General features: G+C 40.3%; 1 protein-coding gene across 12 annotated transcripts in view; it reads left to right on the forward strand.

The window, feature by feature from the left end:
• GRIP1 (glutamate receptor interacting protein 1) overlaps nucleotides 1–16,619 on the forward strand; it is a 309,100-nt gene that overhangs the window by 237,614 nt on the left and 54,867 nt on the right. The gene's annotated exons all lie outside the window — the stretch shown is intronic.

Genomic DNA, 16,619 nt, shown 5'->3' on the forward strand with positions numbered 1-16,619 from the left:
AGGTTAATGAAGTGTAAGCATTTCTGTCACATGAGGGAGGGGAATATTTGATCTAACAAAAATTCTTTTGCCTTTTGCCAGTGCTGCTAGTAGGACAAGACATAATTAAAAAGTCACAAGACTGCCACAGAGAAAAGAATAGGGGAGAGAAATTTTGTTAAGAAATACAGAGGAGGCAAATGGCTTGAAAAATGAGCTTACATGTTATACAAACTTTGATTGAATTCACTAAAAATATGGGAGGTTTTGTGGGAATTCAAGTAGACCAGAGGATTTTTAAAAGGAGATTTGGAATTTATTTGTTTCCATTTGTTTTGGAAATTGTCATTTCCCCTCAATTTTTTCAAGATACAGAAAATTCATAGCAGCAAGAAACAGAAATACTCACCAGTCAGACTGAAATATTTCTTGTCTTTTTCACTTCTTTTTGTGCTCAGTTCCACAGTCAGGTTTCTAGCCTAGCAGTAAAGCAGCCTCCTAGGGATTTGTGAAATAGCACTGTCAAACTTCAAAGCCTTGGAAAAGATTAATACTGAAAAGAAAAATGTCAGATATTTGCTTATTCTAGAACAGCCCTCTTTATTCTTCTCTGAGACACAGATTTCTCTTTTTTTATTACAATATATGTCTCTGTTTACTGAACTGTCAAGAATTGAAGTGGCAGGTTTGTGTAGTGTCTGGCAGGCCTCATGGACAGTTGTACAGATTCATGTCCAGAAAGGTGGAGACAGCTCAGATGAGTTCTAGCTTCTGAGGAGAACTAGAATTTAGGTGTTTTCATTCGTTTCTTCTTTTTCTTCCAAACACAATGGATGACCAAACCCTGTCCATCATCACAGTTAAATCAATATTCTTTCTACTACTCCACTTTTTCTAAAATGAACCCCTGGCTGTAGACAAAGTTCCCAGCAAACTTTCATTTCAGAGAAAATTCCCATCTCAATTTTCCTTGTATATCCCAGGGGGTGTGTAAGCCTCCATTTCACTGAGGATCTTCTGGAAATCTTTGAAGGTTTGTGTAAGGAGGAGACCACGTGATGAAATACTCTGTTGTTTCCTAAACTGCAGCTTGTTCAAGGCAGGAACTTTCTTTTCAGTACTATCTGGATAGAGCTCAGTTCAGGAGGATACAGAACTTAGGTGGAAATTTCAGGGTTGTGACTCTATAGGCAGCACCCACCAATCAGTCTCTGTGTCATTTTCTCTCTGAATAAACTCTTTTTGTTCTCAGCACCAAATCTGGATTTACTATTCCTGTCTTCCTGGCAATGAATGTGTTATCCAACAAAAATTAAAGGAGGTAGAAGAACCTGAGACTTGTGGAGTCAGAAGGAAGGAAGGAAAAGGAAATCAAACACTGGGAAATGTATGGAGTGGTGATCCAGAAGAGTCTGCAAGAAGAAACAGGGAGGGAACCAGCAGACTGTCTTTCTAATGCGTTGTGATAATACCTAGCCCCCAGTAGGTTTTGAATTTTTTCCAATCTGTGTGCCCTGCATAGTATTTAGCAATGGTGTGAACAAGAAATTTTTGTTGGGAAGCTCTCTTGTGCAGCTATTTTATGACCATGGTGCAAAGGCTGAAAATCATTCACCCTAATCCATTGAATTCTGGCCAGGAAACCTTTTCTGATTTGAATCTTCTCTTAGTTCTCCTCAAGAGCAGGAAAGTCAAAGTTGGGAGTAACGTGAAAGAGAGAGCATGAGTCGTGAAAAGAAATTTAAAAATTACAGAAATGTTATCCTTTTTTCTCAACTCTTATGTTGCCCATAAACTGTTTGTAACGCTGTCTGAGGGTTGATGAGAATTTGAAAATAGACTAAAACAAAGGGAGAATACTGGGTAAGGTGACTTTTCAATAACTGATGCTTGAAAATAGATTAGTAGGTTAGCCTGCTTGAAGGAGACAGAAACAATCCAAAAGTTGCACAGAAGTCTTGTGTATTCTGTAGGGTCCTCCTGGTATAAGTTTTCAGTAGAATATATTACTCCTAGAGATATAATTGTAGCACTGCTTGCTTCAATACCTTCTCTTCTGTTAGTGATGGTAATATCCTGTAAAGTAGCATTCTGTGTGGCCAGAACTGGAAAGAGCCATAAAATACATTCTGATAGCATGAAATTGGAACTTGATTTGAAATGGTTTTACTAGATGAAGAAAATAATCCTGAACTATTTTTCAGCTACAGTCCTGTAGTGTGTAACTGACTTTTCTTACTCCTGTAAGCATAAGCTGTTTCAAAGGTGCTCTATTTCTCAAAGTTTAGTTCTCCCAGCTGAAGTCTTCAAGAGGTCACTTGGGAAGCTTGTACATTTTATTGTTTCTGGACCCTAGACAAACTGGAGTAAAAAAAGCATCAAGGGGTTCTGTGCAGGGTAATCAAGTGTGTATATAATGTAAGAGATGTGGCTGTTCTTGTTGAACTCTGGGGTTACACCTGTGCTTGCTTAATACATCCTGAAGTCTCCTGCTCTGCTGGGTCCAGGGAAATAAACTTGTCAATTCAGCTTCTTGGAAGAGATATTTTTTTTTAGGTGCTGCTGAAAATATTCCCAGGTTGGTGTGTGGAGTGTATTGCTGTAGTTTCAAGGAGACTTTGTCATAGTAGGAGTTTGAACATACCAAGATAATCCCTGAAGAAAATTGAAAAAGCTAATTTCTGAGAAAGTATTATAAAATGTGATAAAAGTTACATTTGAAGCTGTGGAGGATGCAGTCTTCCAAATGTGTTTCTGTTTTGCAGAACACATTCTCCAGTGTTGAAGTACTGTGATTGCTTACCTTTCTTGTTTATTTTAGAGGAACTGCCTGTGTTTTTTAACTTTGTGATGCTTAAATAATGCTGCACTTCAGTGTTTGCAGAGGACGTGGTTGTGGTGACTCGCTCTACCCAGAACTGTATAGAATTAACATGATCTTTGTGGGCTTTATTGCTTTTCTCTGTAGTCCTTACACGTTAAGTGTCCAAAATTTCTGGTCATGTGGGTCACCTATTTTCATCTAGTGGTGGGAGAGGTCTGTATAGTGCAGCTCTATGTGCCCTGTGATTACACCTGAGCCCTCATTTTGAGGAAGGGGAGAAGCAGAGGCAAGGTTGTAGCTAGCAGTGACTTGCTGCCGCTGTCAAGGTAATTTTACAACCTGAATCCTCTCCTGTGGCAATCAAATAAAACATATTAATTCCAAGCTATAAAGTTAGGTTGGAGAGACTGAAATTCTCACTGTTAGGCAGTGGTCAGGTGAAGTATCATAATTAGCTGCTCACAGCTGGAGTTGTAGTGAGAGTAAGAATGCAACACTAATAACAAGCTACAAACAAAGATTCATGGTGCCTTTGTCTAAAACAAAAAATAAAAGTTTATCAGTACATTGAAGCTGAGGAGATGCATTTTCTCTTCAGGTTTTCAAAGATCTGCCATGATGCCACTGGGCTCTGTGTGGTGTCTATAATTGGGGTTGCATCTGCTTGGGTAACCTTCCATATTTTCTCTGAAAGGGAGCAATCAGATAAGTTCAAAGGTAGTGACTACCTTGAGTTTAAATTCTGACCATTTTTATGTAGTTCATATCTAGAGTTTATGATCTTTTGAGCAACCTACTTTTTAAATCTTGGATGCTCGTGCCGGGGTAATCTTTGAATCAAGGATACTGTAGTTAAAGAAAACTAACAGCTTTTGCCAGAACTTGGACACAAAAGAAGATTTTTTTAGTTGTTTGCACTTGTGAGACAACATCTTTCTCTCTTCAGTGGGTGTTTGTTAGTTCAAACCATGCTGTGGTGTTCAGGAGTAAATGAACATATTGCACTTTCAAATTCCATATGTTTCTCTGGCTTCTTTAACAGTTCTTGCTCTTATTTGAGCCAGGATAGATTTGCTGGAATGTGGCACCCTGTAAGTTTTCTCTACAAAACAGAAACAGTCAGCTTGTTTTCTGTTGCAAATCTACTAGAGTCACCCTGACACAGAACTGCTTGATTTTAACTAAAGCAACACCCTCTATTTTCTGAACTCAGTGTTTAACACTGATAGAACTTCCTAGAAAGGGGAATAATGATGCAGACATTTGCTAGTAAATCTTTTTGCTAGCCTCATCCAAGGCTTTTGCCGCTTTAAATTCACCTATTAAAATAAGCAAATTAATTAATTAATGCTGTCATGACCTTATGAAGGTGTATTTAAAGAAACCTGCTTCACCTTTTAGCAATTCTGCCTGACAAGAAGGGCACTAGGGAGAGAAAATTTGCATAGTTTAAAGATCAGGTGAGATAATCTGCAGTTCTAATGTAGACATTCAGCAATTTGTGGAAGGCAAAAAATAGAGGAGAAAAAAGAACTTATGGGCTGACCCTTAAGTTTCATAAAGCAATATCACTCAAGTGCATCCAGAACTGTGGAGACTCTTTAAAGCTAGAGATTTTACAAGCCCAAAGGAGCAGGAGCCCCAGAGACTCCAAGGACTGACTTAGGATCTTCATAAGCCTTAGAAGTGTTGCAAGACCTTGCAAATAGAAGTAAAGTCAGGAACCCTGTAGGATTCCACACTGCCTTTTTCTTTCTGCTGCTTTACAAACTTAAACTGTACATTTCTCTTGTCTCATATAGGGTTTTGACAGAATAGATAGGTTAACATACTCTAGCATTTGACTGCAGCTGCAGGTCTCCTGGCTATACAGGGCAGTGAATTGAGATCCCTTGAAATTCTAAGTATGAATTAATTGCTTAAAGCTTTTAAGAAGTTTTCCTGTCTTATGTTGCTTCAGAGACAGATAGAATGAAAATCAATGTGCAAAACAAAGGTCATAATAGCTGTTATTAACTGAAACATTACTTTAAATACTGCTACACAGACACATACACAAGTTAAGTTACAAGACAATGCTGGAAGTCAAAATGTTGAGTGTTCCATTTGGGAAATGTCAGAAGTGAGACTGCTCAGCCACTGTCCAGAGGGGTGTGCATGCAGTACAGTCACAAGAGCCACAGGAGAGATAATAACCTTTTATGCAGCTATTCATTTTGAATTTTATTTCCGTCTCCAGTGTGTGACCACAGGTTTATTAAAGGCACTGCCCTGATCCTTGTCTAAATGCAAAGTTATTAATTCCTGCTGTTTTTTTCCTGAGGCCCTAATCCAGCCACAGTTTGAGTGCTTCAGGCAATATGCAGATCTCAAGGAGAAAACCTCTGAGTCCCAAGGTCATTCCATATGTATTGGATCTTTCTTACAGCAGGAGATAACACAGACATAACTCTAACACTTCCAGAAATATCCACTCACAGATATGTCACTAGCTAAAACACATGGGATTTTTTTGTCTCTCGTGGAAGCTAATGAGTGATTCACATTCACTGAGCAGATCTTGAATCTATGTGCTATGGCACATAGATTCACATTAGTCTCATCTTACTGTGCAGTTTACTTGTTCATCAAATCCATTGCATGTTCTGCTGTTGGTGCCAGATGCCTGCATCAGGGACACCAGTGTAAACTGACAGTCAGCTGTGAATATACACAATAAATAACTTTTCTCTTTGTAGTGCCAGCAAGGTGTGCTAAGGCACAGGGAGGTGGTTCAAGACAGCCAGCACAGCTTCACTGAGGGCAAGTCCTGCCGACCTATTGGGCTTCTGTGATGGAGTAACTATCCCAGAGGACAGGGCAAGGGCTGCAGATGTCATCTCTCTGGACTTCTGTAAAGCTTTTGATATGGTCTGCCACAACATCTTTAGCTCTAAACTGGAGAGAGATGGATTCAGTGAGTGGACTGTTGTTAGATGGATAAAGAATTGATTGGACAGTCACGTCCAGAGGGTAGTGGTAATGTCTCAGGGCATCAGTGACAAGTGATGTCCCTCAGAGGACCAGTGTTATTAAATATCTTCATTAATGACACAGATGAAGAGATTGAGTGCACCCTCAGTAAACTGGCAGGTGACACTGAGCTGTGTGGTGCAGTTGACACACCTGAAGGACAGGATGCCATCAAGAGGGACCTGGACAAGCTCAAGAAATGGGCCTGAGGGAATCTCAGGAGGTTTAACAAGGCCAAGTGCAAGGTGCTGCACCCAGATCAGGGCAATCCCTGGTATCAGCACAGGCTGGGGATGGACAGATGGAGAGCAGCCCTGCTGAGAAGGGCTCGGGGTGCTGGGGGAGGAGAGGAGAGGCTGGACATGACCCAGCCATGGGCCCTCCCAGCACAGAGAGCCAAACGTGTCCTGGGCTGCATCCAAAGCAGCGTGGGCAGCAGGGCCAGGGAGGGGATTCTGCCCCTCTGCTCTGCTCTGCTCTGGTGAGACCCCACCTGCAGGGCTGCATCAGCTCTGGGGTCCCCAGCACAGGAAGGACATCAACCTGCTGGAGAGAGTCCAGAGGAGGCCACCAAGATGATAAGAGGGATGGAGCACCTCTCCTGTGAGGGAAGGCTGAGAGAGTTGGGTTTGTTCAGCCTGAAAAAGAGATGGTTTTGGAGTCACCTAATTGTGGCCTTCCAGTACCTGAAGGGAGCCCACGAGAAAGATGGAGAGAGTCTTGTTACAAGGACTTGTAGAGACAGAAAAAGGGGGAATGGCTTCAAACTGAAAGAAAGTAGGTTTGGATTAGATATAAGGAAGAAATCCTTCACTGTAGGGGTAGTGAGGCACTGGAACAGGTAGCTCTAAGAAGTTGTGGCTGAAAGTGTCCAAGACCAGGATTGATGGGACTCTGAGCATCCTGATCTAGTGGAAGGAATCCCTGCTTATTGCAGGTGGGCTGGAACTAGATGATCTTTAAAGTCCCTTCCAACCCAAGCCATTCTATGATCCTGTGGTTTCATATGATTTACCCTTGGCATGAGAAGCCTGAGGCTTGTAATGTGTTTCTGCTATCGAGTTCTCTGGCTTTCAGGACTGCTCTTTTACAATAGGAAGAATGGGTTATTGTTTTTAACCCTTTGTCTCTCATGCTGCTACAAAATATGACTTCACTTAGTCTCATCACGGGCCTGTAAGATGGTTGATACTGATCAGTTTGTTGTAAGCTCCTGCATCCTTACCTGCTTTAATCTGCTTTACTTATCTTCTTTAAAGGAAATATAAATACCTTTTTTAACACCTCTTGAGATAAATGTGATAACATGGAAACCTAAGGTAAATAGGTTAGGTTAAAAAAATCCAGCTTTTTGGGCTGGATTCAAGTTCAAATTGAAATTCAAAAAACAGTTCTTGCTTGATCAGTTTTTTGTGTCATCAAGAGATACAGCTGCTGGCTGTGATAGTGAAATAAAAAAATGCTTGCAATTGGTGACCAATGCTGTTGGTACCTTTCAGCCTTTACAGAATTTGTGATATAATCTGATACATAAAAGCAGAAATGAGGTGTCCATGTTTCATAACCTTCTTTTCCTTGCAGTTCCCTTTTTATGCCTTACACACCTCCTACCCAACTCATGCACAGCTAGCTCCTCAAAACTTATAATGCTTTCCCCTATGGGTAGGACATTTGTTTCATTGTGGGGACTGCTGAGCAGTGAAAGAGGTGTGGAACTGGGCCTTGTAAGCAAACAGATTTTTCTTCCCAATGAATGGTACCCCTGGGTTGCATAAGCAACTCTCAGTTTGTTGTTTACCAGTACCTGTGTAAGCTTACATCCTTAACAGCTTTGCCACATTTTTGTGTACCATTACCTGGGTTTCTCTGTCCGAAAAACTTCAATCTTCTGACATCCATACCAGAATGGTTCCTCAAAAGAGTGAGAGCCACTAAGCCTGCTCTCTGTTAGCAGCATTATCAGACCAGCTGTCCAGCACAGTGAACATGTGATTGATTCCTGGAGGCCAGAGAAGTCTTCACACACACACATGACTGCAGGGTTTTTGCTGAAAGTGGAGAACAACTGCAAGGGTTATGGATCCCATGTTCCTGTCTATTTCATGGAGGCATGATGCTTCTTCCCTCCATTCTTTGCTCTTATCCTGATTCTGAGCTGCATTACTGTCTTTTCCAGTAGCTGCTTGATTTTTCCTTTCTCTGCTGACCTAGTTTGAGTTGTCTTTTCTAGAAGGTCCTAAATCCCCAACATGCTATTCCCTCTCCTTACAGCCCAGTTTTTTCTGCTGTCTTTTGCCAAGTAAGGCTTAAGTAATTTTCCAATACATTTCTCTCACACTGCTGATTTCTCTGTTCTAAAGGCCTTTTGCAGTTTACATGCCTGTCCTTCTTTAGCCCTTTCTCTAGTCCCCTTCTCTTAGCAAACCATTCCCAAGTGTCTTGTTCTGCCGCTTCTTTATGGATCACTAACCCTCTCACCTCAGTTCTTCTCCTTCTTGCCCAAAAAGTCCTTCTCTCCCCTCTTCTTAGCTCTTGATTCCCAGTGCCAGATCTGTCAGGTAGAGAGGATACATAGAGAACATGAATTTTCCATATAAAGCCTAGAGAATTTTCAGGGGGAAGGGCAGGGTAGGTGGGGCAAACTCTGGGTTTTCCTAATGACCTGTTTCAGCTAAAATTACTAAAGGGAGAGAAAAAAGTACAGTCTGAGAAGGGTAACCATTGTAGGAAAACATCACACCAGATATTTGTACTGTGGCCAAGTTGTAAGTTACAAGCAGTTAAAAACAAGATGTTTTAATCAGAAAAGTATTATGTCCATGATTACCAAGTCTGTTTGTCTGATATCTTTTCTCTCTCTGGTTGTGATTTGCTGCTGCAATTTAATAGCCATCTTGCTAGTAGGTGCTAGTGCTAGCAGAAGGGAGGAGTTGTCATGTTTTACAAGGATTTCATAAATCTTACAGGTGTTTCTTTTTTTACAAACTTCCTGATCATCCCTAAAGAAAAATAAAAGGAGTTTAGCTGAACCATATAAGTTACAAATTACTCTAACAGGTCCAATTAAAATTTATCTCAAGTGCTTTTGAAACTATGACCTTATTAAAAGCACCTTAATAAACATTGTTTTGTATGGGAGAAAAAAAAACCTGTAAAGGTGAAATTAGATGTCCCTGAAACAGAAAATTAAAGGTACAATTTAAGTGTCATAAATAACTAGAAAGGGAGAGGAGTTTCACTTCACGTATAAAAATACTCTGTTTTACTTACTGAGTTTTGAGAGTAATGGAAAAATTTGTATTCAAAGACTTGTCAGGAAGGTGAAACCTGTATTTGCTTGTAGTTAATCTAAATAGCCTGCAATTATAAGAAATCAATCTGAAATATCAAATGTATTTCACTATGGGCATTCATTAAAGAAGACCCTTGCTAATCTGTGTTAGTATCTCTTTACGAAGCACATGGTCCTATGATGCTAATCCAGGGGCTACGATCCGCAAACGGAAGCAGTCTCTACCTCTTAAAAATATGCTATTTTGCTTCTCTTTGTTAAACACAACTGATGGAAGGATAAAATTCTTGTAGTAATCTCTCCTGTCCACCCTCCAGGCTTCAAGAATGCAGAGCAAAGGAGCAAATAACCCTCACAAACACTTAGTAAAAGATGGGAAATAAAGGATTGATCAAAACTTTCCACTCCACATGAGGGCTATCCAGATGCACCATGAAATGCAGGGTGGAAGAGAATTGGCACCCCTACCACATGCTCATACCTCTGGTCAGCTGGAAATGGGTCAGTCAGTTGGCTTCTCTGTTACTTAGCATGCCTTTCAACAGAGGCTGTGATTACAACAGGATAATGAGGTATCCTGGCTTGTGCTTGTCTGGAAAACAAATTAGGCAGGTAGCTGCAGTGCTTAAATTCAGAGCGCAGAGGTGAACGTTTTACAGAAATGGTGATAATTAAGTTTTGTGGAGATTAAAGGATCTTTTGCATGTGCCATGCAATTCAAATCAAGAGAAACTCTGTATTTGGAAAAAATCTAATTAAAAAAATATAACAAGATATTGTGTTAGTGCCACTGCAGTCATCTGAGAGACTAAGGACTAAGAGACAGATCTGATTTTCTTTATACTAGAGAGAATTTGTGCTGTAACCCCAGAAAACACTAAATATCTCCCAAGACTTTCCCTGAGGGGAGGCATTTTAAAAAACCTGGAACTGAACCACTGCATCCTCTTGACTTTTTTTCATGGGTTTGAGACATCAGACTGTCTCTGACAGGTTAGGTCAAGGGGGAAGAAACCCCAGAGTCCCTCAGGTCATTTGCTTGAACACCTGTACCAGGCATAATCTAGGAGGTTAAAAGGGGATGCAGATTTTTGTTCCTTTACAGTAAGGTTAATCTTCATTAGTCATTTCACAGAACATTTATGCTGAAAAGGAATGGATTTCAAAGTATGAATATTTTAGATCTTTTGCCTAAATATGACCTCAGTTAATGGTGTTGAAGTGCAAAACCTGTGTGAGTTGAGAGCATGTTGGATGGACAGCCACTATACATTTGATTTTATTTAGTTTTTGGCTTTCACATAACAGACCGGATTTCAAATATCAGTATTTGATTTTATAAATCATGGCATGGCATTGATGCTGATGGCCTTCTCAGTATATCCTGTCATTCATTAGTTGGATATGGAATGTGGGAGAAGCATCAGATGCTATGTTTAAACTAGAAATCAGCTGCAAAGGGAAAGCAAATAAGAAAGGATGTATCCTTTCTGTGCTTCTTTGAGATCTCCCTTGCTGGAGGAGTGGCTTTTTGGCTACTTTCATACACTGACCCACAGTTAAACTCAAGATTTGAAAGATTTTTAAATATAAACCCAAGATTTTTTTGTGTAAATTTTTTGTGAGGTTTTTTTCTTGTCTTTGCAAAGTTCCTTTCAGTTCAGCTCTTCAGGGATTAGAAATGTAAGAATTTAAGATGCCCATGCAGCCTTACTCAGATGCGTTGGTGCATATGTTACATTACAAATTTTAATTGGAATGATTGCGTACATTCTACCTTCCACAGTCACTTGCTGCATAGTACTAAATGATCTGAAGAACAGTCATGTGAGAGAAATGTGCTAAAAAAAGGTGATCTCATCTTGATGCAGATGCCTAAACTGAGGCAGGTGAAACACATTTGTCAAATGTCAGTTTTCTTGGGTGGTTGTAGAGAGAGTTTAGGCTCAGGTGTAGCCACTTCAGGTCTGCCCTAGAGAGGTCTGCATTTTGGTGCAGTGAACTCCAACACAGGTGTCTTAAAACATCCTCTCCAGACAAATGGATGCTTTCAACCTTCATTTCTTTGATCCTTGCTTGTTTATCTCTGCAGTGGGAAAAGCACCATGCTTTTGCTCTAAAGTGTGGTTATAAGAGAAAATCATTAATAAACATGTTGTAGGGAATACTCGGAGGCTGCAGCATACAACAGCTCTCCCCCACCACATATGCTCAGAGAAGATTGAGAATACTATTTAGTAATTAAGGCATGAGCTTGGGAAAAAAGGGAGAAATGTTCCTACTCATTAAATATTCACTGTCTACCTTCCATATGAGGCTCTTGGAGAAGGAAGTATATGTGCTTATTTAATTAAGAGGGAAGGTAAAAATAAGTACATCCAGGCAATATTCATTCTGGGGATCATTAGGTTTGAAGTGCTTTGTGCCCACATGGTGACTGTAATATTTTCCTTTTAATGTCGTTCTGTTTGTAAACAGATGCTTCTGATCTTTATTGGTATACGTGTATTTTTATGATGATTTATACTGATATTCTGCAGATTTTAATCAATTTCTCATTTGGGTTTTTTTACACCTTGCATAAGCACAGTTTTTCTGTTATGGTCAGCTCAGCAGTGTTGTTTGGAATAGCCTTTTTCTGAACACTGTGACCTCTAATTTTTCAAGGTCTTGACAGAGACCTTAGGTAAATTTGGGTGGATTTCACTGGTAAAAGAAAAAGAACAACCAAAACCAAAGAAACAGACTGAAAAGAAACACAAATGAAAAAAGCTTTTCACAGTTTCTCCTTTACATAAATTCAGTAATTGCTTAATTATAAATATGAGCAATGGAACATCTTCAAAAAGAAACAAGTCACCAGACTTGCATGAGAGGACCTGGAGCCCCTCGGAGGCTGGCAGCAGGAGCTGCTCTGGCAGGAGGTAAATGTCTTGTCCTGCAGCAAAGGAGGAGCCACATGGGAACCTTGCCAAAGGTGACCCTGGCAGCAAGCTGGCAGGCTGTCTGCTGAGATGGCAGATGATAGAGTGCCCTTCTCATTGTATGGCTATAACAGTTATGGGCCACTTGAGTTTCTAGAGGTTATTGCTTAACTGGGATTTTGGGAGCAGAAATATGGGGAATTGGTTTTGCTGGAAATGTATGCTGCAGAGAACAGGGGATATAGAAGCTTTCTTTTACTTTAAATGTGTGAATGCTCCCAGTAGTACTCTTCCTATATTCTTTGGAACAAGTACTGGGAAGGGAAAGGCTGGAAATATATAAGCAATTCTAGATTATTTTTGCAATGAGGTTTGAAAGAGTTTATGTTTAGGACCATGGTTTCTGTGTTGGATTTAAGGGCAATTTACCTAAACTGCTTTCTCTGTTTCTTTGAAATGTTTTTGCTGAACTGCTGCTGAGGCAGTACCGAAGCAGAAAGAGAGAGCAGTAAATAAACTTGTTTACTGACTCATTTTTGTCTGACTCAAACATACCAAAGTTTGTGCGACCCCTAAGAGCAGAAAAACTCTATTTTCCTTAGTGCAAAAACCTCCAGGTCAGATCTCGGCCTCAACTTTCTGCATGGTAGCCTTTTATAATGTTTCTGTGCCGATGCAGTAATTATTTTAAATTTAATCTGTACTAGAGCACAGATTATTTAACAGACCAAAGTTTCAGGTGAAAAAGTAGTAGCAGTAGTACATATCTGAAGGATTAGAAATTAATATTTTCTGTTATGAACAGCAAGGTACAGTTTAATTTTTCTTTTCTTCTGGTTCATAGTTACCTGATAGGCCTTGCAGAGGAGTTTTAGACTAGTCTTAAAGTCCTGCCTGTTGAACCAAACCAAATCAGCTGATGTCAATGTTAGCAGCAGCACACCCAAGGTCAGCTTTCCGAGGCAGAGACTGCAATTATCTTGTGTTCAGAGGTCACTAACACATGTAAACAGTAAGTAACCATGCATGTATAAGTTGGTATGTTTCAGTACAGAGGAGCCCTGAGCAAGGTCCAGTCGTGCAGCTCGCATACACCAGGCAGGTCAGCCACATGGGAATGGGGCTGTACTTGGGTCAGTCATCCTGTTGACAAGCAGGAGTGGCTGTCACAGCCTCAGCATCTTGCTTATGTGGCTCTGCTGCTTCCAGGGCTTCAGCTCCACTGCCATGGCAGAGAGACAGGGGCAGCTGAGGTTCCCACTAACACAGCATTGACTTACCCAGGTGTCCAAAGTAGCCATGCCACACCTTTGCTCTGAAGTTTTTGGCACTATCTGAGATGTCCTGTCTGATGGAGACTTGGATAGATGGGCACTGTCAGCTCAATGCAAAGGTTGGGTGCTTGGCTGTTCACAGTGCTTGTTCCCATCTATGAAGTGACAGAGTGAGGGGCTTTGTGCTCTGTAGACTTTTGAAGAGAATCCAATCCCATTCTAATTCCAATCCCATTCTAATTATTAATGTTCCCATTAGATGGAACTTAGGGGCATTGTGTCAAACAGGCATAATTGATGGGTACTGCAGCTCTTTGTATTATCTATGGTGTGTACTTATGGACATGCTTTCAAGGTTGGCTGACGTAAAATTCAGCTCACCAGCTGTATCTTAGTTTGCAGGCTGAGGTGCAGATTGTGTTGCCCTTATTTGTTCTACTTGTTGTGATTAGACAGACAAAGAATCATGCAAGAGATGTAGAGTTTTGAAGATACCAAAGTTCTTGTGCATTTTATTTTCTGTCCTACTTGGAGGAGAAAATAAGTACGGGAAGTTCTTTTGAACATATGTATCTGTCTATCAGGCCCTGAGAAGTTTTGGATATTCCATAACTGAAAGTGTGCAGGACCAGGTTGGATTGGACTTTCAATAAATTGGTCTAGTGGAGAGTGACCTTGCTTTATGGAAGGGGATTGGGACTAAATGGTTTTAAAGGTTCCTCCCAACTCAAACTATTCTGTGATTCAATGGTTCTTTGAGAGCATCTGTGCTAATTAGTGTTTTGTATTGCAGGGCCTCAGCAGAGGACTTATTATTTGCACGTTTTCGGTGTCTGTCTCATTTTGGAAGATGGTTTTTAAAAATAATTATTTGTAAGTTCCATTCCTGGAATGAAATGCAGGAAGAATTCCATTTCTGCTGATTTCTGCAAATATTTCACAATCAATCTAATGCTATATAGTGTTTCAGGGCAGTTTTCAGGAGCTGTCCTTCAATGGAAAGGTGCTATTTAAGGCTCAGGTTGCCAAACTAACCATAAAGGTGTACTTGTAAGCTCCCAAGTTCTGAAACCATGTGCTGCCATCAGGGATAAGGATTTTGAGTTCCTAACAGTTCTTTAAGTGCCATGTGAATTTTCGGTGTGGTATTCTTTCTCAAGGTAACAAAGGCAGAAAGTTTTAGTGCCTGGGCTTATTTCCCATAATAAACTCAGACTGTCCTCAAAGAGGCAGATCCTGGATTCTCTGTACAGGCATCATCTACCAAGTTGCTTTTGTGTTGTAAATTGTGCAATAAACAGATTGCAGTTTAGATTAACAAGGCACATGTAAAGAAAAAGAGAGGTAAATCAAGAGATTGGGATTTTATACAGCTTTGAGCAGGGAAGAGGCCTAGTAAAAGTGTGAGCTTGTAACAGTTAGTATGAGGAAGCAGCATCCTGAGAACTGGGGAAAGTATTTTGAGCTGAAGTTGTTTAGGCAGGTTTTTATGGTCTGAACATGAGAGAAAGTCTGAGAAAGTCCCAAACTGATTTTGAACATGTCCATATCCACAGTCTGGGAGCATTTTTAAGGCAGAGATGGTTCTTCAACTAGTTAGTGATATTTTTTAGCTGAGAAGCATGGTGGGGCTAAGGTTGCAAAGTATGAAATTGGTAAAAGTAGCTCCTAAGCTTTTGATTTGAAGAAGGTGGCTAAATTAGAAGCATATAAATGAGCTGCAGGAATTAGGCAACAAGAGGAAAATTGAAAGACTGTGCCAGTCAGTTGACAAGAATATTAAATTGCTTGTGGATAGAGAGGATAATAGGTGGCACATTTGTTTAGAGAATAATGTCTCCATTTTCCATTCTGAGGTTGAGAGGTCTCTCTGATTTTGCTACTTATTCTGCTGGCATCCTCTTGCAATTATTCCTATTTATCATTTTTGAAATTTGATTATTCTAAAGGTGAGAGAGTATAAAATACCATTGGTGGCTTTTTTCCTTAGCTGCAATTAATGGGGTTTTTTCCTGTGAACTCTGTGATCTTTCTTTAAGTAGACCAGCAGTTCCAGTGGTGCCTTGTTACTTGCATATAAAGGAAAATACATTATTTTATTTATCTATTTTTGGTGCTGGTTTTGCCTCTCTAGTTCTAGTTCAGGTAAAATTATAACAGCTGTTGCTCATTCTACAGCCTGTCTGTAACACACAATACCCCAAAATCAAGGGAATGCAAGGAGCACATATATTATATGATAGATTGTAAGTTCGGCCTTAGAGACGGGCACTTCGAACAAGAACAATATTTAATTTTTAAATAGTGGTTCTATTATTAAAAACTGCTTTTCTTTCTATACAAATATTACTCGTAATACGTTGTCAGCTTACTCTGTTTTATAGAATCATGGAATAGTTTGGGTTGGAAGAGACCTTAAATATCATCTAGTTCCAGCCCCTCTGCCACAGGCAGGGATGCCACTAGATCATGTTGCCTAGGGCCCAGTCAAACCTGGCCTTGAATGCCCCCAGGAATGGGGCATGCACAGCTTCTCTAGGCAACCTGTACCTGTGCTTTACCACCTTCTGGTAAAGAGTTTCCTCCTAACAGCTAAACTAAATCTCCTCTCTTTCAGTTTAAAACTGTTCCACCTTGTTCTGTCACTATCTACCCATGCAAGAGGTCATTCTCCATCTTTTTTATAAGGTTCCTTCAAGTACTGAAAGGTAGCAATGAGGTCTTCCCAGAGCCTTCTCTTCCCCAGTTCTCTCAGCCCATCCTCCAGCAAAGGTGCTCCAGCACTCTGAGCAGCTTCATGGCCCTCCACTGGACCTACTCCAACAGTTTCACAGCTTTCTTAGCTTTCCAGAAATCCCTTTTAGAGCTTGCTAGCTGTCATTGATTTTATTTTGCCCATAAGATCTGCGATGAGTAAAAGGTTACTCTGCTAAATGAAGCATGAACAAAGCCAGGGTGCAAACATTATGCAATATTAGTAGAACAGGGTAGCAAAGCCAGCACCGTGAATCACGCTCTGTGTGTGGTACATTTATGACCTTTAGCCACAAACATATGAGGAATCAAATAATATTACTCTGAATGAGTGATAATGGTGCTTCCCAGCTGTAGGGCATCTTGAATGTTGTTCCTGTGCCCTTTAAACACTGCAGAAGTCTTATTCCTGCATTTCTTCCTTGCTGCTACATTCCCTCTTGAAACCATTGACCCATGATCCCAATCTCAACTTCTTGATTAGATAGATCATCTTTAAAAATACGGAATTATATCCTTTCTTTGCAAAATAGAGATCAAATAATCTTTGCGGTAGAAGG

This window comes from Melospiza melodia, chromosome 4, assembly GCF_035770615.1.
Source record: "Melospiza melodia melodia isolate bMelMel2 chromosome 4, bMelMel2.pri, whole genome shotgun sequence".
In the NCBI taxonomy this organism is placed as follows: Eukaryota; Metazoa; Chordata; class Aves; order Passeriformes; family Passerellidae; genus Melospiza; species Melospiza melodia.